The sequence below is a fragment of the Schistocerca nitens genome, chromosome 3 (genome assembly GCF_023898315.1).
Source record: "Schistocerca nitens isolate TAMUIC-IGC-003100 chromosome 3, iqSchNite1.1, whole genome shotgun sequence".
NCBI lineage: Eukaryota > Metazoa > Arthropoda > Insecta > Orthoptera > Acrididae > Schistocerca > Schistocerca nitens.
Genome location: NC_064616.1, coordinates 646,362,747 through 646,385,001, shown reverse-complemented (window position 1 = coordinate 646,385,001; position 22,255 = coordinate 646,362,747). Strand labels below are relative to the sequence as shown.

Sequence of the window (22,255 nt, the reverse complement as noted above, 5' to 3'; positions counted from 1 at the left end):
TCTAAGCAAGGGTGAGTGGAATATTTCATTGATTGATCCGGCAACTTCTAACAGTATTCCAAACGTCACTCAGACAAACTACAAACTTCATCTAGGATTTGGCAAAGACGTGTAGATTTCACCCTGGCTTGCATGGCATTGATGCAATTAAGGATTTAACTTCTATTCCAACAATAACATGTTTAAAAAAGATATCTAAATGACAAAACACCCAGTAGACTTTAACCAGGAAGGCTCAATAGGATCAGTACTCATTTTCTCCAGAGGTTGAATTTTGGCTAATAATAACAAGAAGCCCGCATCTCGTGGTCGTGCGGTAGCGTTCTCGCTTCCCACGCCCGGGTTCCTGGGTTCGATTCCCAGCGGGGTCAGGGATTTTCTCTGCCTCGTGATGGCTGGGTGTTGTGTGCTGTCCTTACGTTAGTTTGGTTTAAGTAGTTCTAAGTTCTAGGGGACTGATGACCATAGATGTTAAGTCCCATAGTGCTCAGAAATTCGGGCTATCCAGTATATATTCTACCTGTAGCACAATATTTGGCAAGTGTAATATCACAACAAATTTGTACATTGATGACCAATGAACAAATATTATCTACAGGTTCTTCCCTACAGTCTGATTGGGATGCCAGCTCATTGAGGTCCCCAGCAGTCCAGTGTATCTCCTAGTGACTGTTCAGAAATTACACCATCTCTAGCTGAACATTGTTGATGAGGACAGCAATCTGTTTGATTTTTGAGGACAGGAAGTCATGATACATCTTCATTTGAAGTAGAAGCAGAACTATGGAAATAAAGCATAAAACCAGCCCACACACCTTTTAGTCCTCCACTCCGCAGCAGAACAAGGTGATAACATGTCAGAATTACCAGTTCCTCAATGTGATAGGATTGAAACTTTGCAGTTATGTCACTCAGAATAATAACTATATTTAAATATGACAAACAAATTACTCATCAGCAGTATACCTCCCACAAACCATTTCCTTTGGCAACATTCAATAATAATGATGGGATAAGAATTCTGATTCAGCATAAAGATGATTTAACAATTCCAAGTAGCAGTTTCCTAAACTTGGAAGGTACATTTATGAAGATTGATGGAGGCACTCCAGCAGAAACATTGCAACTTATGCATAATGCATTCACCTTTCTGTTATGAGAAACATGATATGAACTTAATGGCATTGAAGTTGACCACACCGGAAACACTGAAATCACATCAACACTCAGAATTTATGTATCTACATCAAATTTGGACCTGCATGTTCTACAAAATGCAAGAGGGTGCATTGATGGATCAATAAGTAATCACTTTAGTAAGTATATCCCTCTCAAAATGTTTTGGGGTTCTTTGAAGATAATAATGAGCATTTATGAATCTCAAGTGGCAACTGATTCTCATTTGAAGCACTACAAATAATAATGCATTCACTCAAGAACCACAAGCAGAAGAAAACGAAATTGTTTTGGATGATGTAGTGTGAAATGTACAGCACATATCCATATCAAATATGATCCTTCCAAACCTTTCACCTGTTCTACATTCTGGAATTCAGCTGACACTAAGTTCTGTTCATGCAAAACCTGTGAGTATCCAGTTCTACCAATGATTTCAAGACACAGCTGATCAATTAAGACATCTGATCAGCTAGAAACGCTTCAGTTCCTTGTTCTGGGGCTGCAGACAGACAGGAGAGGGAATGTGACTAAAGATTCTAGCAAATTCAATAACTGTAACTAAATCAATGCAAAATTCAATATATTACCTACCTAATAATCTACAAATTGACTGGAACAATGACAATATTGGTCTACTGTATGACATTTCACCCTTATGACTGTATGACATTTCCCCCTTCATACTCTGAAGGTGTGGCACCGATGACGGTGACACCAGCATCAATATGCATTCGTCTTTGGACTCTGAGCATTGTCTTTGGATTGTTCCGCCAACTTCAGTTCTTTGTGAGGCTTGCATGTGTTTAGGTGAATAAATGAACTACTGCTAAATGGGTGTTGTTTGGTGTAGCCAACCCGAACTTCTCCCTCCTTGGTGACCCCGAATTGTAACGTCTTCCATTTTCGCCGTTTTACTATGTCCGCGACCTTCACGTTGGTTATTTTCGCGTGTATTACATCGACACAGCATTTGAACAATGACTTTGGCCCAGCACCTAACGCCGGATTTTGTGATCGACATGCATCATGTTGCGGGCAAGGTACACCCACTAGGACTGCAACACGATGCCTCTCACTCGGCGATTACGCCGATTTCGCCAGACGTTTTCGGGCCTGCAACAATAAGTGAGGTTAGGAGTGTGCATGACTCCGGCTATCAAATGCCTTTGTTCCCGCCACATGTGCCCTCCCTCATCAACTGTGCAGTTACCTCTTATGGATCTCCGTACAGTGCAGGACCAATGCAGATTTCTGCAAATGCTTCATCAGACATTCTACTACCGCCAGGACAATGTTTTACCACGCCGCAATCCGTGCAGTACCACGCGGATACCTGCCACATTGCCGGAACTGCTTCGTTCACAGGTCTACCTCCTCAGCATCCAACCATGCCTGTGTCTGCCTCGGTTCAGCATCAGCACATGCCTTCCTACTTCAATACCTCGGCCTGCAACAGGAACAATAACTTGTTATCTGTGCCTGACCTCCACCTCCGTCCCACTGCTACGCCTCAGTGTTTTGTGCCATGACATTCACCTTATCCGCACACCGTTTTGAGTGGAGTGACTATGAACAGTGAACATTCATGCATTCCATCCCACGTTCGACATCATTTCCCACTCTGTGCTTCTGGACAGCCCGCACCTCCGCAGCCTCCCTGCAACACAGGTGACCCTGGCTCTGATCATACATCGAGCTTTCCGTGGACTAACATGTGTTCTCAAACTTTGAACTTTTTCTCACCTGTTGCCCCCGTGCCGGCTCCAGTCGAGCTTCCACTACCATTCTCGGCACATCCCGGTGCCCCATCCGCGTCGGTCTTCCGTGACACATCAATCTGAACACACCCGCAACGTGTTGAGCTTCCGCAACTGCAATCAACACATTACGGTGTCTCACCTGCATCGGCCTTCCGCGTCGTGACAGATTGCGCTCAACCACAACGTGTCACCTTCACGCTGTCACCCAAACAGCCACCCTTGCCACATCCCCTGGAGGCACACTCTTCTGGAATACTACAGCATCAACAGCTTGATTCAGGCAGTGTCCCGACGAACTCAACTCAACCTGTTCTTCCGAACATTTTTCAACGCTTACTGACGCTCAACTGAGGCAGCAATACGGCAAGTGCTCCACGTCGAGCAACTAGGCAATGACAAACCTTCCCAGCTCTGGATATGGCTACATGCTCTGGTCACAGCTCTCCTCGCCATCTGGTCAGATAAACTATCTCCTCACATCTGCTTTGCTCTGGTTCAAAGGTCTCCTGAACCTGTCGAGCAAAGAATGACGGTTGCTGACAAGCTAACTGCACTATTTCGCCAGCCACTGCCTACCCGATGAGTCTCAGGTTCAGGCTCATCACCCTGCAGCCAGACGCGGCCGGGGCCATACTGTGCCGACCGTTCTGCTCGCTCCGGGAAGCAGTAAACAAGCAACTGGGATGCCACCGGCTCCGTCTACGGCCACGCCCCCTCTTGCAACAGAACTTGCTGTGGCCACCAAACCTCGGCCACCACCACTGGCAATGAACTTTCCGCAGGAAATGCAACCGCACTAAACCGTACTGTTACTTCCACACACAGTTTGGTGAGGCGGCACAGAACTGCAGACCACCCTGCTACTTCCCAAACGCCAATCGCAGGTAGGTCCGGGTGCCGCCTCCTGCGCACAACATGACAGGCACCCCCCAGTGCTCCATTCTGTCCAGGAACGACCGAATAATTGCGGACGACTTTACATTAAAGACATTTCGTTGGGATACCTTTTCCTTGTGGACACAGGCGCTGATGTTCACTGCTGCCTACGTCCTTAGCGTCATCGAACATCTTCCCTCATCATACTTCACTGCAAGCCGTGAATTCAACTAAACTACAATACTTGGGTTCAACTTCCCATGTCGTCCCACTCTCTGCAAACTGCAAATTCGAGTGGACTTTTTTAGGGTGCGAATGACACATCAGTCCAGTGTCATCTCATCTGTACATGCTCGTCTCTGTCGACGATGTTACAAGAAACGAGCTTGAACACGTCGCTTGCCTACACAAGGAAAACTTCGACCTCTCCCTCCGGCTCCACGAAACACAGCTCCAGCTCTCCGATGCAGCAAAGGAATTACAGACACTACAGCAAGGACAAAGCAAGGTCAGTAAGTGCGCCGAATCTGCTTGCAATCCCAGCAATCGCAGACAGAACCTCAAACTATGCAACTTCGGCTCCTGTGCGCCGCCGTGCGACCACCACTGACAGCACAAACAATGCACTTGCGCCAAGCGTTTCGCCCGCGACCGTGCTGCCACAGGCCGCGCCCTCGGACAATGGACTCACTAACAGCTCACGAGCTCTACTGAGCTCACCCAACCATGGTGCCACTGCTTCGGTTCGGCGGCCATCTTCTTGCATTGACTCCTGGGACACTTTGCTGCCTCTGCTCATGTCGAGCCTTCTTCTACCCCCCTTCAGGCCACGACCACGCCACTCACTGTCATGGCTCCCGACGCTCCAACCACTCCCTCCACGTCGGACTTACACACTCAATCAAGTGACTTCCAGCTCCAATCGTCATGCTCTCCTCCAATCTCGCCCTCTACTCTGGTCTCACGCACTCTGTCAAGTGACCACATGCTCCCCACATCGAACTTACCTACGATCACGCCCTTGCCACCGGGCTCTTCGCCGGTCCCTTCGACCTCTCCACCGTCGCCTGCCTTGCCCTGTCGAGATTTCTCACGCCCCCACCAATCTTGAACGTGCCCTTGCTCGAGGTGTTTGTGTCTGTCCCCCTAGACATAATCCATGACATCTCAATAATACTGCACGATTATACACTGTCCGTCGTGTGTTTCTCTTCATCCAGTGCTCATGACACAACCTCTGCCATTCCCTGCCACCTGGTGAAATGTGTTCCCCTTCCGCCCGACGTAGACCTGGACATGCTTCATGTGTTTGCCATGCCCACCAGAGACGTCATCGTCGTCGCTCCGTTCCACACACAAACCGCGGCCTACCTGTCGCCACACGACCAGCGCGCCCAGTACAACGACCAGCTCGCTTCAACGACTTCCAGGTTCTGTGGCCAAACCTTCCTTCACGACATCTACCCACACAGCTCCCTGACGATGCTGTGGAGCTGACTGTGGTTTGGGTCCCGTGGACCACCCCTCCCGACGCCTTAGTCCCCCCCCCTCCCCTCGGCCACTCAAGAGTACTCCGTACTGTAGGGGGAGGGGGGAGGAGGGGGAGGAGGGAGGAGGGGGAGGAGGGAGCTATGTGGCGCCGATGAGGTCGACACCAGCATCGATATGCATTCATCTTTGGACTCTGAGCATCGTCTTTGGACTCGAGCATTGTCTTTGGAGTGTTCCGACAAGTTCAGTTCTTTGTGAGCCTTGCATGTGTTTAGGTGAATAAATGAACTACTGCTAAATGGGTGTTGTTTGGTGTAACCAACCTGAACTTCTCCCCCAAGGGAAATGAATCTGACTGTATGCTCAGCCCACAGAAGTTTAAATAATTAGCATCAGTTGTCATGATTGACTGCTTAAGGGAAAACAAAAGCATCAAGTCAGGCCTCATAGACAACCGTATTCAGCTTGAATTATCAGACAATTTTGAATCATCATATACATTATTGTTGCATGACTGTGCTATTAATTACTCATCTCCAACAGTAACTGCACTTTCCTTGATGGAAACTCAAAGTGTGAATATAGTTGCTGTTGTGCAAGGCTCTGATGGTGAGTGTAAATAATTTGTGTTTGAAGAGTTGCAGTCCTTGCATTTAACAATAGTGGACAGGTATTGACAACATTCTCAACAACTGTCACTTGGCTCAAAACATTTAGAACAGTACAGAGTGCCAAGAATTGACAGACTTCATTCTAGTTAGCCCACAGTTAGCACAAAAAGCTGTGGGATGATGATGGGCTGCAGTAGAAAGAAATGGTGACATATCTCCAAATATATGTTCATAACAACATTGTTTATGTCAAAGGCCATGAAAAGCTTTGTGGCCTCATGACATTTTCAAAAGTGCATCAATAAGGAAACTTAAAGATTATAATTGCCCATCTATTCGGAGACTCAGGAAATAATATGGTAGTGGGCATATAGCTGATTATATTTGTGCTGCAGATAATGTACAAATACTTTCAAGTTGGATTATCAGTGAATCATATTGACTTTTTTTAATTGTTTTTTTTTTTTTTTTTTTTTTTTTTTAATTCACATCCTCCTCCTCATCCTCCTCCTCCTCCTCCTCTTACAATATTCAGATAAATATTAATTATATGCTGCCTGTGTAAGTCACTGAGTTCTGCTCAGCATCATGGTCAGCCAGCACAGGGCAGTGACAGGCATGTTGCACAGGCTGCCAGCAAAATCACCCCAGCAGCAGCCGCATGGGCAGGACTCAGTGGATAGTGGCCTCACAACCACTGGCAGCTGCCACCTGCTGACATGGGAGTGACTAGGTAGCGCTTGTACCATTAACAGGGAAAGTCTTGCAGACCAATGGGAGAAAATCCACTGGATGTGCTGTAGCCCACATATGACCTCAAGTATGATACACTACACACCTGCACTGAAATATAATAACACCAGTATAATAGTGCTGCTGGAAAGCAGTGGAAGAAGATAGTTTTCTTCTGATCATAGGATGCTGCTGAATTCCACCAGTATGATAGAGGGCGACTACTGACTCACTCGCATCTATGCATACAGGAATTGACCTGCATACACAGTGAAAAGTGTACTTATTTCTGATTTACTGAAATATGTGGCTCTCACCTATTAAAAGGGCCACTTCACTGCCAATGGTCATTCTGGTCTGATCACTGTCTCGGATCACTTCCCCTCCTCCCACTAGTGAGTAGACTGGCTGAAGTGACTCTTTAGTGCTTCTCAGTAGCTATCCAAGCATTCATTCCCTATTGGGTAGACTGGCTGGAGCAACTCTCTAGTGCTTCTTGTTAGAAAATATGTAAAAGAAAGACAAATTTGTTTGTTGCATATGTTAGAAACTCATTGATTTATCTTCTTAGTCTCTCACGAATCTTTGAGTGTGCATTTGTTATGCAGCCCAATATCTTTGATTTTTTTGGTACATATCCAATCATTCTGAGTGTCATGTGTGTAGCTGTGCATCAACTAAAATCCAAGTTCATCACATTCAATGTATTATTTGTTAACTCATAAATAATCAGTTCCAACAGGTTATGGGCCCAGGAATACAAGACAAATAATATTTTGTGAAAAGTAAGTATTGGATGTGAAATAGTAATTCAAATATGACCTCTGTAGCAGTACCATGAGATCATCATCATCAGATGTGTGGTGACATGCATAAAAATGGACAGATGGACATGTCCGATGTTCTTTATAGGCAAGCTGTGGATAGTCTGATGTATTTGTTGATGGGAACATGGCAGGACATACCGGTAACTTTCAAAGTCAGCAGCACCAGTCAGCATCTTGAGAAACCAATGAAAATTCATTGGAATTCTGTGAAAAGGATCTTGAAATATGTTGCCGGTATTATGAACTATGGAATTCATTTTCCTTCAAAACAGGAAAATCACCTTCATGCCTACAGTGATACAGACAATGCTGGTGATGTGGAAACTAGAAAATCCACAACTGGTATGTTGTTAAAGCTTGGCTAATCCATTATTACATGTGGTTTAACCAAGCAGAATGCAGTAGTGCTTTCTAAAACTGAGGCTGAATACATTGCAGCCCATCAGACGGCAAGAGAAACTGTCTTCGTGAAAAGTTTGCTCAAAGACTTAGCTTTTTCAACAACATTGAACATAGACAATTTAAGTGCATTGAAACTTATCTAAAAGCCATAGTTTCATCAGAGAAGTAGGCATATTGATGTATGTTATCATTCTGCATGCGATAAGTACAAGGAGACTAAATTTGTACTGGAACATGTTCCATCCACAGACCAGGAAGATTATTTACTAACCAAACCATTGCCAAAGGTGACATTTTACATGCAGATGAAGATGCTGATCATCTGAAGCTTTCAGAACATTCTTGACAGAGTGTTAAACACTTAATAATAAATTTGAGTCCTCCTTAAGTGAGTTTGTTAGAAAATGTGTACAAGGACAAATTTATTTGTTCTATACATTAGAAACTTAGTAATTTATCTTCTTTGGTTCTCATGAATCTCTGCTGTGTGCATCTGGTTTGCACTCTAATATCTTTGTTTCTTTTCGTTGACATATCTCTCCATTCTGAATGTTTTGTGTGTGTAGGTGTGTATCAAATAAAACCCTAGTTAATCACATTCGATGTATTTGTTAACTCAGAAATAATCAGTTCCAATGCTTCTCACTAGTAATCATCCTGGGATTCCCTTCATTGCCACTGAGTACCTCTCAATAGGAATAACTATTACTCCTACTTTTTTTAAATTCATACTTAGACTTTATCAGAATTGTGTATACTTTGAAGTGTCATATTGCCTAGTTCCTGTAGGACATTGCGATGGTGACACCTCAGCCTTCCACACTACCTTCACACAACACCACCTGTCGTATGTGCCACCTTATCATGTTGTATAACTGTATGACTCTAGTAATGACAAACTCAAATCTTATGTTGGTGATAAGCTGACCACATTTCTCACAACAACATCCCTATGTTTCAAGTGGTACTTTCTCTAGAAGATTCAGTAACACTGCAGTAAGAAACTGTGTGTGTGTGTGTGTGTGTGTGTGTGTGTGTGTGTAAGTTAATGGCCACCACAGCAGCAGCACAAGTTTATATGCTGACCATCTCCACAGATGATGAAGACATTAAATAAAAATTTATGATTAAATAAAATAAGTTACTCAGATACTTATGGGAGATGAAAATTTCATTGTTTTGGGGGACTGAAATACAATAGTAGTTAAAGGAAGAGGGAAAAAATACTATGAGAACATGGACTAGAGCTAGGGGGAGCGGAGAAGGAATGAAGTCAGATAAAATTTTGCACCAAAAATAATTTAATCATAAAAAAATGAAATGAGTATATGGCATCGTTGGCCGGAAGGCCCCTAGCAGGGAAGTTCAGCCACTAAGTGCAAGTCTTATTTCAATTGACGCCACAATGGGTGACCTGTGCACCGGTGATGAGGATGAAACGATGATGAGGACAACACAACACCCAATCCCCGAGTCGAGAAAATCTCCAACCAAGGACAGGAAATCGAACCCAGGCATGCTTGCTTGGGAGGCGAGCACGTTACCACCCAGCTAAGCAGGCAGACATTTAATCATAGCCAACACTTGATTAACAAATCATGAAAGGATGTTTGACACTGGAAGCTTTAATGTAGAATACACAATGATTAGACAGAGATATGAAACTAGATTTTAAACTTTAAAATAATTCCAGGGGGCAGATGTGTACCATGACCATAACGAATTGGTTATGAAGTGCATATTAAAACTGAAGATGTTGCAGAAAGGTAGGAAATCAAGGCAATGGATACTGGATAAATTGAAAAACCCAGATGTTGTTGAGAGTTTCAAAGGGAGCATCTGGCAATGCTTGACTGTTAACAGGTGAAAGGATTACAATAGAAAATGAATGGGTAGCCTTTAGAGATTAAATACTGAAGGCAGTAGAGGATCAAATAGGAAAAAAGGCAGGTCCCAATATAAATCCTAGGATTACATGAAGATATTAACTTTAATGAATGAAAGGAAAAAATATAAAAGTGCAGAAAATGAGACATACAAAGGGGAATAGATATGTCTAAAAATGAGACTGACAGAATGTGGTAAATGAAAAAAGCAAGAATGACTAGAGGAGAAATGAAAGACTGTAGAACCATGCTTGAATATGGAAAAGATATTTCACCTACAGGAAAAATTAAGACAACTTTGGAGTAAAGAGAAGCTACTCAATGGACGTTGAGAGCTGAGATGGCAGCCAGAACTACCAAAATAAGGAAAGACTGAAATGTGGAAGAGCAGAAGGAAGAGAAAGAAAATTGGCAAGAGAAAATGGACTGGGAGAAAGGAATCAAAAGGGAAGAAGCTGTTAAATAAGATATACAAAGCGTGACTAGAAAACTGGATTGATTGATAGAACACATTCCAAGGCATCATCACTTTGCTAATGGAAGAGTAGTGGCAGACTGAAGAAGAGAAAACCTATATTTTTAGCATTTGTAAATTTAGAGAAAGATTTTGATGATGTTGACTGAAACAAAATCTTTAAATTTCTGAAGATAGCAGAGATAAAATACAGGGAGGAAAAGATTATCTACAACTTATACAGAAACCAGACTACAGTTATGAGACACAAACAACATGATGGGGAAGAAGTAGCTAAGATGGGAGTGAGACAGGTTTGTAACTCAATATTTTTAAAGCTGTACATTGCACAAGCAGTAATAAACACCAAAGAGAAATATGAAAAGGGAATTAAATTTCCAGGGGAAACAAAAACTTTGAGATTTTCCAAGGACATTGTAATTCTGTTAGAGAAGACAAAGGACACGGTCTTATGAGATAAATAATATGGACAATGTATTCAAAATAAATTATGAGATGAACTTCAACAAAATAAAACAAGGATAAAAGAATGCGGTAAAAAATAAAGCAAATAATGTTGATGTAATTAACAAGGAAGTGAGACACTAAACATAGCAGTGATAGGAAGTATTCTTTGTTGGTATTTGTGTGAAGTGTAGCCCCATAAAGAAGTGAAACATAGACAATAAACAAATCACACAAGAAGAGAACAGAAGCTTTTGAAATGTGCTGCTACAGGAGAATGCTGAAGAGTATGTGGTAGGTTGAACAACTTCTGAGATAGTACTGAAATGAAATGGGGAGAAAAGAAAATGATGGCTCAGCTTCACCAGAAGGGATTAGTTGATAGGACACAGCCTGAGACATCAAGGAATTGATATTTTGCTAATGGACGTGTAGTGGGTAAAACTTGTGAAGAGAGACCAAGGCATGATTTGGATGTAGCTTGCAGGAGCTACACAGAAATGAAGAGACTTGTAAGGGATAGACTAGCATGGATAACTGCATCAAACCAGTCTTCAGACAGAAGCTAACTGGCTGTTACTTAGCCTAGTTCAGAAAATTAGACACTCCAGTCTGTCTTTAGCTAATGTTCTATGATGCACAGAATATGAATAAGATGTAGTTCAGCATTTAACAAAGTCTCAATATCTTAAACTTTGCTTCAAACTTCCTGAATATTTTGGTGGTTTACAGGAAGACTTTTCTTGCTACAATTTATTTAATTACTGGTTTTTATATTAACATTTCAGTTTCCTATAGGCACTTTTACAAAATCACTTACACTTGCGTAAGCTTTTTTTTTTATAAGTATCTGCCCATACATAGTCATCTGTGTAGGCATTTGCTAATGTCCATCAAAATTTCATTAACAGCTGTTCATTCCCATTTATCACATAGTAGAATGTCCATATCATCATAAACAAGAAAAATTCCTTATATTTGATAATGTTACTGTTGAAAGGTCAATAATATATGCTATATGCAAGAAAATGAAAGGACTATAATATGGGACCTTGTGAAACACCACGTCTAGTTATACCAATTCAGATGAAGACTGATAGCATAACTCTGGACCCATTTCTGATGGCTCCTTTATTTCCTGTTAGGTAGGTTGATTTGAACCATTTGACAGAATTCCCTGTGACAACATAATATTCTACTTTAAAGTAAGATATGATTTACACAGTAAAATATTTTTCACTAATCACAGAATATATATATACAAGTAACCTGTAATTTATTGTCTAGTGTGTGTGTGTGTGTGTGTGTGTAAACAGAATTCCCAGTATCAGGATATTTTAAAAGTCCAAACTGTGAATTCAAAGCTATGTTATTTGTAGTCTTAAATATGATGATGTAAAATCTGGTGGAATGTGAATAATTTAAGGTGAAGTTGTGCATAGCACTCAATGATGGAAGGGAGTGTGTTGGGAGGGGGAGGTATAATCACAACAGAGATGATGTATGTCATGCTGTGAGAGACTGGTGGGAAAGGGTGTGGGTACAAGATGAGTAAAGTTAGTGTTGTGGAACAGTGCTGGAGATGGCTGTGAGATATGGGTTAGTGGAGATTAAGGCCAGGAGAATCATGAGATCAAAGGATGTGCTGCAAGAACAAGTCCCATTTGTGTAATACAGACAAACTATTGTTGGAAAGAAGGATCCTGATGGCACAGTTTGTGAAGCAGCCATTGAAATCAAACATGTTGCTGTCAGCAAACTGTTCTGCCACTGAATGGTCAACTCTGTTCTTGGCTCCAGTTTAGCAGTGTCAAGTCAGTTGGATGGGCAGCCAGTTGGTGGTCATGCCTGCATAAAATACTATGCAGAAATTACAACAGGCCCAGTATATGACATGATTTCTTCCACAGATAGTGGTGCCCCTGGTAAAATATGGTAAGCCTGTGGAAGAACTGGAGTAGATGTGCTGGGTGGGTTGTCTGAGAGGCCTTGCACCTGGGTCTTCCACAGAGGAATGACCCATGTGGGAAGGCATTGGTATTAAGATACAGCAAAGGCTGTGTAAGCAGTGGAATACCGCTTTGGACAGGCACAAAGATAAATTGTTGAAGTGAAATGAAATTAGCATATGGCATCGCTGGCCAGGAGGCCCCATTTGGGAAGTTCGGCTGCCAAGTGCAAGTCTTATTTCAGTCGACACCACATTGGGTGACTAGGGTGCTGGTGATGAGGATGAAACGACAACGAGGACAACACAACACCCAGTCCATGAGCGGAGAAAATCTCCAACTCAGCCGGGAATGGAACCCTGGTCCGCTGCATGGGAGGTAAGCACGTTACTACTCAGCTAAGGAGGTGGACAGATAAATTGCTGAAGACCTGGAAAAGGATATGGTCCAGTCTGGGATGATATGAAATGAGGGGATACTCCTTTGCAGCTGATTCCACTTGACATAGGTCCTCAACTCAGTCAAGCTGCGGTGTTGGTACAGTGAGGTCACCTGAGACAGTGTAGTCGTACAGGTGTGTTTGTGTGTGTGTGTGTGTGTGTGTGTGTGTGTGTGTGTGTGTGTGTGTTTAATCTGTCCATATAACAACTTTTCTAAAACTTTGGATAATGTTGACAAAAGTGAGATTAGCTGAAAATTTGATGTATTTCTCCAACTCCTTTCTTGCCCAGTGGCTTAACTTAATTTTAGTGTATTTCAGGAAATTGGAAAATGTTCCCATGATATGTGATAGGTAATGCAAATAGCTTAAGATACATTGATATTTTAGAATATGCTGAAGTCAGACCTCTGTTCAAGAAAGAGTGGAGGGAAGAAGTGGGAAATTATTGCCCTATTTCTATTGTTTCAGTCCTGTCAAAAGTGTTTAATTCAAAAAGTGATATTATTATAAGTTACTATTTTTATTTCAACCAGGTAAAAAAATGCTTTGGATGCAGTGAATTACTTTATTAAAAAGATATGCAAATCACTGGATCAGAGGAGTAAAATTGATGGTATCTTCTGTCATCTTACAAAAAGCATCTGACTCGGTGAACCATGCTTTGCTAACTTATAAATTAGACAAATATGGGATTAAGGGCAATGCTTTGAAATGGCTCACATTGTACTTGTGCAACTGAAAACAATGGGTAACTCTTCAAATGTAATGAATTATTATTCTAAATGGAGTACAGTATCATGAGGTATGCCTCAAAGCTCCATTTTGGGGCCAATCGTGTTCTATTTCTACATAAAGGACTTGCCCATAAATACACATACCCCATCAGAGTTGTTTGCAGACAATACTTCTGTTTTAATTGAAGATGATAATGCAGAAAAAATTCTGAGCTCTGTTGTAAGCCCACTGTATACTGTAGGAAACTGGTTCCAGTTAAATGGGTTGAAACTGAGCATTGCAAAAACCCATATGGTACATTTCAAAACCAACATTCGAATTGTGTGGAACTTAAAATACAAAAAGCAATCAACTTATGGAAGAAGTTGACATAATCAAATTTTCAGGACTAAATGTAGACAAGAACTTAGTCTGGAATACACATATTGACTATCTGCCAAATAACCTAAGCAGTTTTGCATTCACGATGCAAATACTAGCAAATTCTACTGACGTGAGTACAAGAGAAACGACATACCATAAGTATCTCGAATCCATCATTAGATATAGTATAATTTTCTGGAGAAGTTCAAATAGTGTATCTCAAATACTGAAACTGCAGAATAAATTTATCAGATATATGTGTAATGCATGGCAAACAGAATCTTGTAGCCCATTATTTCAGAAACTGCAAATCCTAACTGTTCCCTTCACATACATTTATGAAATTACAATCATCCACCACAGCAGACAAGAATTATTTGAAGAGAGTCATTTTAACCACACATATAAAATCAGAAATAAAAAACAATTTTATATTACCCACACACCATCTGAAATTATATGCATGGACTCCACAGTATATGGGGATGACAATATACATTGATGAGCCAAAGAAACTGGTACAACTGCCTAATATTGTGTAGGGCCCCCACGAGCATGCAGAAGTGCTGTAGCATGGGCTCAACTAATGTCTGAAGTAGTGCTGGAGGGAACTGACACCATGAAACTTGCAGGGCTGTCCATAAATCCATAAGAGTACGAAGGGTGGAGATCCCTTCTGAACAGCACGTTGCAAGGCATCCCAGGTATCAAGAAAGAGAATTTCACTCTGCAGCAGAGTGTGCACTGATATGAAACTTCCTGGCAGATTAAAACCGTGTGCCGGAACGAGACTCGAACTCGGGACCTTTGCCTTTTGCGGGCAAGTGCTCTACCAACAGAGCTGCCGGCCGAAGTGGCCGTGCGGTTAAAGGCGCTGCAGTCTGGAACCGCAAGACCGCTACGGTCGCAGGTTCGAATCCTGCCTCGGGCATGGATGTTTGTGATGTCCTTAGGTTAGTTAGGTTTAACTAGTTCTAAGTTCTAGGGGACTAATGACCTCAGCAGTTGTGTCCCATAGTGCTCAGAGCCATTTGAACCATTTGAACCAACAGAGCTATCTGAGCACAACTCACGCCCCGTCCTCACAGCTTTACTTCTGCCAGTACCTCGTCTCCTACCTTCCAAACTTTGCAGAAGCTCTCCTGCGAACCTTGCAGAACTAGCACTCCTGAAAGAAAGGATATCGCGAAGACATGGCTTAGCCACAGCCTGGGGGATGTTTCCAGAATGAGAATTTCACTCTGCAGCGGAGTGTGTGCTGATATGAAACTTCCTGGCAGATTAAAACTGTGTGCCGGACCGAGACTCGCAGGAGAGCTTCTGCAAAGTTTGGATGGTAGGAGACGAGGTACTAGCAGAAGTAAAGCTGTGCGTGAGTCGTGCTCGGATAGCTCAGTTGGTAGAGCACTTGCCCGCGAAAGGCAAAGGTCCCAAGTTCGAGTCTCGGTCCGGCACACAGTTTTAATCTGCCAGGAAGTTTCATATAAGCGCACACTCCGCTGCAGAGTGAAATTCTCATTCTGGAAACATCCCCCAGGCTGTGGCTAAGCCATGTCTCCGCAATATCCTTTCTTTCAGGAGTGCTAGTTCTGCAAGGTTTGCAGGAGAGCTTCTGCAAAGTTTGGAAGGTAGGAGACGAGGTACTGGCAGAAGTAAAGCTGTGAGGACGGGGCGTGAGTCGTGCTCAGATAGATCAGTTGGTAGAGCACTTGCCCGCGAAAGGCAAAGGTCCCGAGATCAAGTCTTGGTCCGGCACACAGTTTTAATCTGCCAGGAAGTTTCATATCAGCGCACACTCCGCTGCAGAGTGAAATTCTCATTCTGGAAACATCCCCCAGGCTGTGGCTAAGCCATGTCTCCACAATATCCTTTCTTTCAGGAGTGCTAGTTCAGCAAGGTTCGCAGGAGAGCTTCTGCAAAGTTTGGAAGGTAGGAGACGAGGTGCTGGCAGAAGTAAAGCTGTGAGGACGGGGCGTGAGTCGTGCTCGGATAGCTCAGTTGGTAGAGCACTTGCCCGTGAAAGGCAAAGGGCCCGAGTTCGAGTCTTGGTCCGGCACACAGTTTTAATCTGCCAGGAAGTTTCATATCAGCGCACATTCTACTGCAGAGTGAAATTCTCATTCTGGAAACATCCCCAGGCTGTGGCTAAGCCATGTCTCCGCAATATCCTTTCTTTCAGGAGTGCTAGTTCTGCAAGGTTCGCAGGAGAGCTTCTGCAAAGTTTGGAAGGTAGGAGACAAGGTACTGGCAGAAGTAAAGCTGTGAGGACGGGGCATGAGTCATGCTCAGATAGCTCAGTTGGTAGAGCACTTGCCCACGAAAGGCAAAGGTCCCGAGTTCGAGTCTCGGTCCGGCACACAGTTTTAATCTGCCAGGAAGTTTCATCCCAGGTATGCTCAATAATGTTCATGTCTGGGGAGTTTGGTGGCTAGCAGAAGTGTTTAACTTGGAAGAATGTTCCTGGAGCCACTCTGTTGCAATTCTGGACATGTGGCATGTCGTATTGCACTGCTGGAATTGCTCAAGTCCATCAGAATGCACATTGGCCATGAATGGATGGAGATGATCAGACAGGGTGCTTTCGTACGTTTCACCTGTCAGAGTCATATCTAGACATATCAGGGGTCTCACTCCAAGTGCACATGCTCCACACCAATACACGGTCCCTTGCTGACATGCAGGGTCCATGAATTCATGAGGTTGTCTCCATACCCATACACATACATCGGCTCGATACAATTTGAAACAACACTCATCTTAAAGTGGAGGCTATTTGTATGTGTATTAATTGACCTGCTTTCATTGTTCAAAATGGTTGGGCAGACTGTGTAATCATAGAAGCAATATGGTGGTTTGAAGATGAGTTTGGTGTATTGGAGCCTTTTCTGGAACTTCCAGATGGCGGTATACAAGCTGAAGAGAAAGATACTTCATGGATTCTCTGCCATGGCGCCAATGAAGAAGGAATTCAAGCTATAATGAAACCTGTTTCTGATTATTGTCACATGATGGTCTTGGAAAGTGAAGTATTGCTTGGACTTGAAAAGATCATCTCTGCCAGCCATATGGCACATTACTGAATTTAGGAAAATACACTATACAAGAGAATGTCAACTCACAAAAGACCCAAGGAGGCTGTGTGAGACACACAATCCAAGAGAAGAAGAATGAAACTGACAGTCAAAAAAGGATTTCACTGGTACCACAATGTCCTGCTCCACCATCTCTGCCCCAGGTCCTTGCCTTCAGATGAAGTAAGAGCTAAAGAGCTCCGTTGCTAACTGCTGACAAGCTGCTTTCCACTTCATGATTGCTTGATAGCTAAGTAGACAGGATAAAATACCATAAATATTTTACATAAGTGGATGCTCTCTGACCAATTCTAAAATTTTTTACACGTTTTCGTTAATGGAACTTTAATCTAAATCCTTGTGGCAGCAACTCAGTGAAGAGAGACACACTCAAAGATAAAATAGCTCTCTCTTTTAGAAGCATGGTGACATGTGCTTTCTTTTCAGTAATCTCTTTATTGATAATTGGTAACTCCCAGCCCAATGGGATGGTCTCCAATCGGGTACCATGCTTAAAAGGCTAATAAGAAGACTGTAACAATTGTAGATTAAGAAACATCTGTTTAGCTGTGTCAAATAAATTAGTTTCTGCATTGAATACTATCTGCTACAGCATTTCTTCCCACAGTGTACCAACTACTTTGGCTAGCTTTAAGTACAAGGAGACATGATCCTCTAGTGTCCGGTATATCAAGAAAAGTAAGCTAAGAGCAGAGTCACCATGCAGTATAGGTAATATTCCATTTCTGCATTTCATATCCTAATATAGTAAAGCCAGTGTGGCATCATCAAAAAATACAAACAAAATCACCCAGGCAGTGTCGAACACAGTCAAATATATGGTGTTAACTATGTCACAGTGTTGGAAGACTGTTTATTTCAATGACGTTATTGTTCATAACAACAGTTATGAACAGTAGCACCATTCACATGATGGCTCCAACAGCTTTGTGACCTAGTTTGCACCATATTTTTAATTATGTTCAATGATGCCTGGATGAAAAACAGATGTGACTATGGTCACCACAATCAACAGTCTTAGAACAAGAAAATTTGTGATTATAAACTGGAATAAATGAAACACAGGCTGAATTATGCTGTAATGATAAGTCAACAAAAGTGGGGAAGACAAATGATACAACTGAATCATGTTTGTTTCTAAGCATTTCAGAGAATTACTTATGATAGTATCTCAGTTTTATAAAACTATATTCCTCAGGCAAAAATCACCTAATGGCTATTCATTATTACCGATTTCAGTCATTTACAACAATTACTTTCAGATATACTAAATTAAAGTAAAAGTGAAAAATAAATGATACTTTACTCATTTATTTGAAGCTGGACAAATAGCTTGCATAATTGTGATGCCCTAAAGATTGCTGTATAGGCCAACAAACTAATATTTATGATAATGGAATGCATCACGGAAATGAAATATAAAATACGTTATTTCGCACAAGTATTGTTATGATTAGTCTTCATGTTCATTCCACATATCCTAAAAAATTATCCTGAAGAATGTGAAATATGAGAGAAAATGTTAAATCCCTTTTCAAACACAAATAAAATGACAGTATTGGCACTCAATTACATGTTATTTGTAATTGATCAAAGATAAATTAACCATGTAATAAATGCAAATGACATAGTCTATCCTTCAAAAGTTTTAAAGACAATACAGTTTAGATGGAACAGATTTATAATTCAAGAACAGAAGGTGATAATTGTAAATAATTCTTAATCTATCTTCTCCAGGAGTTTGAAAGCCTCTTCAACCTGAGACAGATCAAGGGGAAGTCAGACACAAATGAAAGAAAGGAAATGAGTGCTATCTAGAATTAGGATAACATGGGGCAGCGAAACATGAGTTTAACTGTAGCATACTAGTAGAATAAATCAAGGATAGTCAAACTTTCCCAAATAAGTGAATCAAAATCGCTACTGAAAAAAATGATAGTTATAAACAAAAAAGTGTGAACTTTGATGGCAACAAACTTCCTAAATAACACAGCAGAGGAACAAATGAAACAACTGTGAGAAGTACTGGCAACAGAACCAACAATCTGTTGGGTAAAAGGTACAGTGTTCTTCTCTTAACAGTCATCCATGGCAGAAGTTGGCGAAAACCTTACCAAGAAAATAACAAAGAGTTCCAAGTGACTGGAACAGTAAAATCAACTATAAGTATAAAAAATGTTGCAAATGTCAACTTGCAGGGAAAAAATGAAAGACGAAAATGAATATGTTGTGTGAATGGCTTTATATATATATATATCCAATAGATCACAGATGTGATATAGGATTTGTCATTTGATTACACATAACACATAAAAACACATACACATAATAAATGGACAAACATATGCAAACAGCAAAACAAATTACATACACATAGTACATAAGTAGTGTACAAGAACTTATTACACAAAAACAAAAGTACGTGCTCATGATAAACAATTACAGATCATGAACTACACCTTATACACAAAACATATTATGGATATTTAACAGATTTTTCATAAGTACTATAATTACAAAGTTGAAAACATAATTAAATTAGTTTAAATTTTTTTAAAAATAAGTACAGGTTTCAATCCACAGTCTGAGACAGGTATTCATTTACACTGTAGTAGCATATTTCCATCAAATATTTTTTTACTTCACACTTGAAATTATTTTTGCCTTTCAATTCTTTAATTTGAGATGGAAGTGCATTTAAAAGCTTTATTCCTAAGTGTCTAACATGTTTCTCACTTCTAGTTTTTGCTACATAGGGAATGTGGAAGTCTTTACAATGCCTTGTATTGTGATCATGGTAGCTTGAGTTGGTTTGGAGATCGCAGTTATTTTTACTTATCATTTCCAGGCATTTAAAAATATATATCGATGGTATTGTCAGTATCTTTAGTTGTCTGAATAAGGGTCTACAGTGAGTTTGTGGTGGGCTGTGTGTCATGATACGAATAGCTCTTTTTTGCAAAATAAAAATGTCATTTAGTCTTGACCTGGTTTTTCCCCAAAAACTTATGCCACAGCTTGCAACTGACTGGAAATCACTAAAGTACACCACCTTAATACATTCCTTGCTACATACCTTGGATATTATTCTTAAGGCAAAACATGCGGAGCTAAGTTTCTGAGTAAGATATACACTGTGTTCATTCCAGTTTAAACCTTGGTCAATTCGCATTCCCAGAAGGTTTGTGGTGCACACTTTTTTTATTTGTTTGTTTGTTTGTGCCAAGACCTCTGACCAAACTGGTTTTTTAAAATTATTTTTGAACTGATTACAATTTTCAGTAGAGAAAAATCGTTTGTACTCCTTTTTATTTTCCTCCTCCTTGGGCGTTGCAGTGAGATTAAAGGTTAGTGCATTATGATCTGATAATCCGATATTCACATTTGTAACTGCAACTTCATGTGTGACCACATTTTAGAAGATGTTATCTATTAGGCTTTCACTGGAATCTGTTGTTCTAGTGGGAGCGCATGTGTGGGGGAACATGTTGAAGCTTTTTAGTATGTCTAAAAACTTGTTTTTTACTGAACTCTGGACCAATACATTAATATTAAAGTCACCACAAAGAATTATGGTAGAGTTCTCATTTGAGAAAATGTTGAGCATTTCTTCCAAATTCTTAAGAAAGACTTCAGTATCTCCAGATGGTGATCTGTAAATCGCTGCAACAATTATTTTCTTCTTTAAACTATATAACTGAATGGCTACTGCTTCAAAATCCTTTTCTATGATTAATGGTTTAGCCTCATATCTTAACTTAAATTTAAGCTTGGGATTTAGATAAATGCATACACTACCACCTTTGGCATTTTGCCTACGGTACTGACTGGTAAGTTTATATTGGCTTAAGTTTATGCTATTTAGTTCACTGTCCCTGCACCAATGTTCCATAACACATAAATGATCAATATGGTCACTATTTCCTGCTACCTCAAGTTCAAGGTACTTGTTTTTAAGACACTGAATGTTCAGACTCATAATTCTTAGCTGATTTGAACAATGCGACTGACCTGTGACTTTACACTCTGTTGATGCATTTTCTCTTACATCGTTACAAGATTTCATACCTTGTTGTAGATTCCTCCGCTTGCAAACATTTACCTGTTTCCCTGTTATGTGCTGTTGTTCACTGTTTTGCCCCAGCAAAAATCCTGGCTTCTCAGGGGTGGCTGCCTTCTTCTGGTGTGATGACTGCTCCTATTACCACTGCTGCTGCTGTGTGCTGTTGCAGTGAATGCTTGGTTATTGATGTTGGAACTATTGCTTCTGATGTTGCTGTGACTGCTAATGATTCTGGTTGGTTGGTTTTTGATGCTGTAACTATTGCTTCTGATGTTAGTTCTGCCGCTGCTGCTGCTAATGTTGGTTCAGTAGTAAGTTCCTCTGTTACTACAGTTTTTTGGATGGTCCGCTTGCATGCTGCTGCTGTTTGTGCTGGTGTTTCTGCAACTGGAGATTTATACCATCCCAGTTCAGTGGCTGTCACTTTGGAATTGCATTTAATTGCTTCCCTTATTAAGTTTTGTAACCTGGCCTTCCCATTTCTGTTAAGGTGAAGCCCATGTTTAAGGATGTTATATTTAAGGATGTTATATTTAGTCCTTCAAATCCTATATGTATAGAATATAGACAAGGATATTGGACAAGGTTGGGTAATTACAAGATAAAATACAGTTTGTATTCCAATCCTAAGGACTAGATATTGAAGTAATTTAGCACAGATTCATAAATACAACAAACATTACAGGCAACATACAAAGTAGAATATTAATAATGCATCTTTATTTTTGTTGTTTGGCTTTTATATATTCTGTCAGACTGTAAAAGCAATGATCAATTAAATATGCCTTTACTTCAGCCTTAAAACTACAGAGTTTACCTATTGATTTAATATGTTTAGGTAGATTATTGAAAATTTTTATCCCAGTATGTAGTGTGCCTTTTTGGCACAATGATGTTCTCACCTGTTTCATATGAAGGTCAGATTTTT

At 41.0% G+C, this 22,255-nt stretch overlaps 1 long non-coding RNA gene across 1 annotated transcript in view; it reads right to left on the bottom strand.

The window, feature by feature from the left end:
* Positions 1-21,461, bottom strand: part of LOC126249693 (uncharacterized) — a 38,520-nt gene extending 17,059 nt beyond the window's left edge. Inside the window, exon 1 of the long non-coding RNA XR_007545642.1 lies at positions 21,367-21,461. This is a non-coding gene — a long non-coding RNA (uncharacterized LOC126249693). The remainder of the gene's footprint in view (positions 1-21,366) is intronic.
* Positions 21,462-22,255: the final 794 nt, after the last annotated feature.